Raw genomic sequence first — 7,634 nt, forward strand, 5'->3', positions numbered from 1 at the left:
GTACTTATGGGAAGCCATACTTACGTATCTGCTGAAAATTGCTGGGAAAAGGCTCAATGGTGTTCTATATGAGAACTTCACAATGCTTTGAGGGTGGAGGCGGAGTGAGAACAGTTTGATGTTAAGTTCTAGCATCATTGCCTTTTTTAGCTACACTGCTTTAAGCGCATTTAATTTTGCCTACTTAATTGGTTACTATGCATAATTACAGATAGTGGTAGGTGCTGTCCAGAAACATTACTTTTGTTTTATAACTGCTTGCTCAAATGCCCTCCATTCAAAGACTAGCTGTAATGTCTGACTTTCGTGCATATTTAGTTGCTTTTTCTTTTTCCTCCTTAATTATTCAAGGTTTTCTAGAATGGCCTTTTTGTTTGTTTTTAAATATTTTGTATTTTGCTATCCTTTACACATATAATATTCTTAAAATTGTTTGAGGTGGGAAGTACCTTTAAAAGTCATCAATCTCAGGTTCTTCATAGATCTATGATAGTGTAAATTCAGGAATAAATAATATTAACCACTGTGTAGCCTGTGTGGGTTTTTTTTGTTGTTGTTTTTCTCAAAAACAATAGCAAAAACACAGAAATGAGAAGGACGGAGCAGTCTATAAAAGCAGGCAAGCTCTCAAAGAGATAAAGTATTATTTTTCATAACACAAATACTGTATCTGATTAAATAATCAGAATTTGCTTGAAGGAGCATGTCTCCATCACCTCCCTCTCCCTGCTGGCCACTCCTCTTTTAATAGGATATAGTTGGCCTTCCGGGCTGCAAGCACACACTGCTGGCTCGTGTCCAGCTTCTTGTTCACCGAGGCCCCCAAGTCCTTCTGTGCAGGGCTGCTCCCAAGGAGATCTTCCCCCAGTTTGTATAAATACCTGGGATTGCCCCAACCCAACTGCAACACCTTGCACTTGGCCTTTTGAACCTCATTATGTTCTCATGGGCCCACTCCTGCAGCCTATCCAGGTCCCTCTGGATGGTTTCCTTTCTCCCCAGCATATCGACTGCGCCGCTCAGCTTGGTGTTGTCTGCAAACGTGCTGAGGGTGCACTCAATTCCATACTCTGTGTCATTGATAAAGATGTTGAAGAGCACCAGTCCCAAGACTGACTGCTGAGGGACACCGCTTGTGACCGGCCTCCACCCTGATGCAGAATCATTGATCACAACCCTTTGGCTGCAACCAGCCAACCAGTTCTTAATCCTCCAAACAGTCCATCTTTCAAATCTATACCTCACCTATATAGAGAGAAGGATGTGGTGAGGTATCATGTCAAAGGCCTTGCAGAAGTCCTCGTAGATAACATCCACTGTCTATCCACGTATGTCATCACTCCATCACAGAAGGCCACCAGATGGTCAGGCCCTTATGAAGCCATGATGGCTGTCTCAAATCACCTCTTTATCTCGTATGTGCCTTAACATGGCTTCTAAAAGGATCTGCTCCATGATCTTTCCTTGCACACAGGTGAGGCTCACTGGCTTGCAGTTCCCTGAGTCATCATTTCTCTCTTTCTTAAAAATGGGAGTAACGTTTCTCTTTTTCCAATCACTGGGGACTTCACCAGGCAGCCACAATTTTTCAAATACAATGGCAAGCAGCTCAGCAACCACATCAGCCATCTCTCTCATAACCCTAGGATGGATATCATGTGTTACGACAGGGACCAGACCAATAAAGGACATCAGGAGTCGGGGTCTAGTAAAGGTTGCCTGATCAAATAGAGCCAAGATACAAGATGTATCGTACTCTCGGGCTCTCGTCCTTGCGGGTGATTTAAGGTACTTGGCTTTCTGCTGGGAAAGCAACACTGTGAGCTGCAAGCAATCTAGGAGGCTCCTGGAGTGTGTTGAAGATAACTTCCTGATCAGGTGTTGTGCAGACCTACCAAAGGTGAAGCATTACTGGATCTGCTGCTCATCAGTGCATACCTTATGTGCTCGTACAAGTGAAAGGTGAGGATAGTGTTGAAACTCTTAGGACTGACTAGGAAATGTGGTCTGGGTCAAAGCAAGTTTAAATCCATCCTTTGAAGAAGAGTACAGATTTTAGACTCTTCCTCTCCCTCCCCCGGGACCTATGATTTCACTCAGGTATAGACACAGATATTGCTTCCACCTTTTAGAATTGTTCTGTTACAACTGTTTCACATCATCAGTCAACCAGTATCGCAGGTTAACCTCCTAAAGAGGACACGCTGCTGACAACTGCTATAGCCATTGATCTTACTCTCTTTCATCCCACACCCGATATACCCAGGTATAGCACTGTTCTGACCTGTTACTTTCTTTCAGCCAACATTTAGGAAACTTCAACAATTACCCTTACTTCAAAGTAAAATGTGTTAATTCCAGTAGGAAGAAATAAGAAAAGCACTGTGACCACTAATAGCAACATCTAATAACTTATAATTAGCTGCACTTTGAAGTCCAAGATTGACATTAATTTCATCAGCATGATCACATTTTCAGTTTCACATATCTGGTGTCATGTTTATACGTCAGTTTAAATAAATCTGACTTACAAAGAAAAGCCGAACCACGTCTATACTGTCAGCTCCTCAGTGTCGATATAAATTGCTGTGTAATGAAAAAATTCTTAGTATTCTTGATTCATGGCCACAGAAATCACAGTTCAGACACCCACTAAGAGGTGTCCTTGATTGATCACTTTGTCTTGTCTACAGTTTCATGACATGAGTATGAAACACATTAAGACCATCCTGGATCTGAGTGTTGAAAAGCTGGTTTCCACAGGACATGGTCAGAGATAACAAACAGTAGGCATTTTCAGCAATGATAAACAGTTACTGCTTTGATGGCAATTTTTACACCTCATTCTCCAAAGCTCTTCTCAAGGAAATAAGAAGTGGTTGAAGAAATGCTTTACTTCAGAGTTGTAGGACAGATCATGCAGAAGTGATCATTAGAAGCAGAAATTCTAATATCCTTATTCTGAAGAAAAGGAAACTTCTTAAAGTCTTACATCAGAGGAAATGGAACACTATATATGCTACTACAGCTTCTGAATGACAATACATTTTTCAATCATTTCAGTAATATTTTTGACTGTTTGCTTATGTCATATCATTGTCCATATAATCTCTAAGAAGTGCACCTGTGTTCCACAGTACAGCCCATTTCGCTAGCACAGAGAACCACCCTTGGACTGTGAGATCTTCATTAAAACCCTATCAGTTCACATCCAGACAACCGACTGATCATAAGACAATTTGAGAAGTATTGATCAGGCTTCATAACAGGAATCAATCTGTTTTCTACAGCATCCAGTAGTGATTAAGATAGATGCCTAGGTAGCAACAAGCAGTTATGTACTTTGTCTTTGACTTTTGAATGCTTCTACTGTGTATTGGGCTGTGTCTGTTTGATTAGGTCTGTATCTCTGGAATATTGATATTGCTGAAAAACCCTCCCACCTTTGATTCTGCTAATTATCAAATAAGCAGTGAGCTTCTTCATCTATCCTATACCAATAAATTGGTCTAATAATGTCAATGCCTTCTTGTGGGCTATAAGATTACGAGGAAGCACAGACTACAACAGTTGCATGCTCTCACAGACTCAGCCGTGAATACTGGTACAAATTTTCCATCATTATGTCCTACCCAATTAATTAAATTCTGCTGGGTAGCTTTTTCAACTTTCAACTGACATTAAAGTTAACTTGTATTTGTCAACACTTAGCTGAAGATAAAAAGAATAATGATTTGAAAGACTAGCTTAAAAGTCTAGGGGAACAAAGTTTTGCCAGAAATATAGCTGAGATTTTTTGCTTGAGTGTTTTGGGAGAGAACAGGTGATACTAATGAAGACTGTTATGGTTGTCCTAGCTTTGGCTGGGGTAAAGTTAACCCTGGTACAGTATATCACCTTGGAACAAAAAGTGCATCCTGCAGTGTCAAACATTTTCAGTATTTTGGTACAACAGCATTATGTTTTCTGTACCACATCATATTTGAAGCTTTTTTTTTTTTTTTAACAACATAAGGAAAAGTCAAATACACTGGTATGTATTCACAAAAGATAGTCAGCTCATGTACATTCTGAGAGAAAGTAAGTTTTTTTCAGTGTTTTGGATTATTTTACCAGGTCTGGTATAGGTATTTCCTGTTGTTAGACTTTCTATTTACTTATTTACTTTGCTTCAAACTTACAGCACAACTACTTTCTGATTGCAATAACTTTACTTATTCCCAAAAGCAAAATTTTAGTGACTAAGCCAGCAAGATTCTTTTTTGTGCATATTCTCAGGCAGCGCTAACTCTATGCTTTAATTCAGATTGTTTCCAGGTTAAACAATGAGCATTCCAAGGTACCTCAGCAGTGCCGAACTACTCGTAATTATAATCAGCCATGGTTACAAAAAGTTCTTTGTTCTGCAGAAGTTTTAAATTCCGTACTGTCAAATGAAACATAATCATGCCTTCTCTATTTGGCAACAAACACTGCTTGCAGGTGCTTCCAAATGAGCTTTTGGATTGTAGTTAGCCAAGACAAATGTTTTTGGTGGTATTCTTCTTGTAATTGTAATTTAGGTTGCATTCAGATGAGTTGCTGGAGACTGTTTCAGGCAGAATGATTTCAAATACAAATTAAACTAGATTGATGTTGCAGTTAACTTAATAAAGAACCAGTCCTTTACTATTTATAATAAATCATTTTCCCTGCGATCAGTTGTTGAAGTTCTCTTCAGATAACAAAGTACTTTTATTTTGGTTAATAGAACACTGGGGAATTCTGGTTGGTGACAAGGCAAGACATTATTCTTTGTGTCATGGTCTTCTACAGACATCTGTGCCAGAATACTAAATGCTCCACAATTATAGAGCTTAAAATTGGTATCTCGTACAACATCTTTGGTGTTTCTTTGGCTTTTATTTAAGAGAACTGTTTGATTTTCTATGTATTTGTACAGGCTGTGAAGGTCATCATTTAAATTATTAGCTTATATTAATCAGCATCGTCAAAGAGGAAGGGTTACTTACAACACTACCTTTATTTATAACCTGAGGCAGTTGCATCCAGTCTTTTTATTTGAATGTGCAACGTGCTGTTATTTTAGTATCATGTATTTTCAGAGTTAAGTCTGTTTCACTATGAGAAGACTTTGTTTTGTGAAAGTAGTTGCATCAAAAGTTGTACTTTGATTAGGTCCAGGAACATGTTGGTTACAGTCCTGCAACACTGGAAAACCAAGTAATTACTTTGTAGCATTTGAGAGAAGAATACAAAGACGATTGAAGTTGCTTAATAGAAAGAGGACAGATCTGTGTTTCATCACGGCAAGGTGAATTTCAAATTAGATGGTCTGCTCACAGCAGTGCTGCTATCTGTTCTGCAAATTCAGAATTAACCAAGGCTTTAACTGTGCTATCGTTGAAAACTTTAAAGGGCAGAGCTGTATGTTACAGCATGCTTTTTGCAATTGTGTAATTCTATTTTATTTTTCTTTTATAGTTAGACATGCTTGGTAATTTCCTTTTGTATACAATCGCATTAAGAAAATGGAGCTATAATTATACTGTACAGGAGACACGCAGAGTTTAAACTAACTTAAATCAGTTATATTTTTATTACTCCCTGATGCTTCTCTTCTTTCACTGAGCACAAAGAAGAGTTGCTATGCTTGAAATGTGTGCACCAAAGGTATAACTCAGATGCACCCAGACGTGCTGACTTGTCTTGCTGACTGCAATTACTGTAAAAATCAGGAAACAGGTACAAATAATAGTACTGCCCAATTAGTGCTTATGAAAATGATATTATCGGGCAGTTCCAAGCCACTCATGCTTTGCAGAACAACTGCTGACTGCAAACAAAGCGGAGTTGTGCTGCTGTTTGCACCTAGAGGCTAAAGCTGCACAGCAGATACATCCTTCAATTGACCAAACACAAGCTTGACAAAAACAGTGTAACCTGATCAAAGTCCCTTGTATGTGACAGGATTCTGGCAACCTTGCACAGAGTCTGTGATTTGTGAAGATAAAATATTGAAGAGCTGGCAAGGCTACACAAATAATACCTTAACTGCATATGGGAGGGTTTCAGCAGAATTCTAAGAACACACAAGTTCGTATGCAGCTTTCCTCCTACATCTAGGGCTGTCGTGGGCAGTAACAACATGAATTTAAAAAGCATTTGCAAGTCTCCCAACTGCTAACTTGCAGATGATTAACTCAGAAAGCCAGCTCTAACGTATGGGTTACCAGTCAGGAACACTGAAGCTGACCTTGAGAACAGCAACTGCGCCTTGACTGAATTTGTCAAGGAGCAACTGTTCTACTTTAAGGAAAGAGTAGCTGCAGCAGCGTACAAATCTTGTGATGTAACACAGATACTAATTTTGTGAAACATCACTATATTGACTGAATTATCACAAGAGAAGCAGCACTTTCTAGAGAATCAACAAAACTGGGAGAGGACAGGCAGAGCCCCGCTAGGGTGAATGACTAGGACTTAGCATAAGAAATTCATACCGTGCCAGAAATATCCTAAAAATTCAGATAGCCCTACAAAAACACATCTTGCACAGCTTAGGTGTAAGCCTTCACCTTAAACCTAGAGTTATTTTACTCAACCAATTAATTAGTGATGCAGTTCTGTTCCACTATAGATAAGGACTGCCCACAGGACTACACCAGGGTGAAATCATCCCACTGGACACTGCAGCAACGATGCTTCAAACCTTGTGCAAAAGCAGCATTGTCACAATTGTTTAACAAGATTAGCCTTGCAGCATTTTAGTAAGATGGTTTTCAAGATAATTGTGAAAATATCTAATCTGTGAGATAGTCAGATTATGTTTAATTCTGCAGGGGAGACAAACCCATTGCTGACTGTAAAAAGCCAAAATGATCAAATCAAGTGCCTTTGTGTGCTTCTCTTTTAAACAGTAAATTTGTAGTTGCAGTTTGGAAGTCAAGTAAGCCAAGGATACTGAAATAATACTAGTATGCATACTTATGGGAAAGGTCAGGTTACGTGAAAAAAAAACATAATCAGATACAGGAGTTTAGCAAATTATTAGCAAACTACGGAATTGTTCGTAAGCTACAAAACAGTCTGAACTTGACCACATGGAGCATTTTTAGCAAATTTATTAGAATGATATGCTTTGCCATGAAAATATTTTATTTCAAAGATTTATACCTGCTTTATGGATGGTGAAGGAAATCCATTGCATAAGTTTGCTGACAGTCGTGTAATAACAAAAATTTAACTGTTCATTAATTAATATTTCAACTAACCTTTCATAGTATGTAATCACTACAATGCTTTGTTAGTATTCTACACTGCAGGTGTTTTTGTTTGAATTCACTGCTCCTTTCCAAAATACCTAATAAATAATTGAAAGAGAAGTGACTGTGTGATCTACTCCAGAAAGGTGTTTTCTTATTTAGGGTTAGTGACACATAATTATGAAAAAAACAGTGTGCTGCTGTTTTTATCTACCACTCAAAATATTTCAATTATCTCTTAGTAGCCTAAATTATATAAGTTATTACTCCTTATTTCATAAGGAGTTCGTACTGAACAGTCTTGTTCAACATCTTCATTATTGATACGGATGAAGATACAGAGTACACGCTCAGCAAGTTTGCTGATGA

The sequence above is a fragment of the Tetrao urogallus genome (assembly GCF_951394365.1).
Source record: "Tetrao urogallus genome assembly, chromosome: Z".
Lineage (NCBI taxonomy): Eukaryota > Metazoa > Chordata > Aves > Galliformes > Phasianidae > Tetrao > Tetrao urogallus.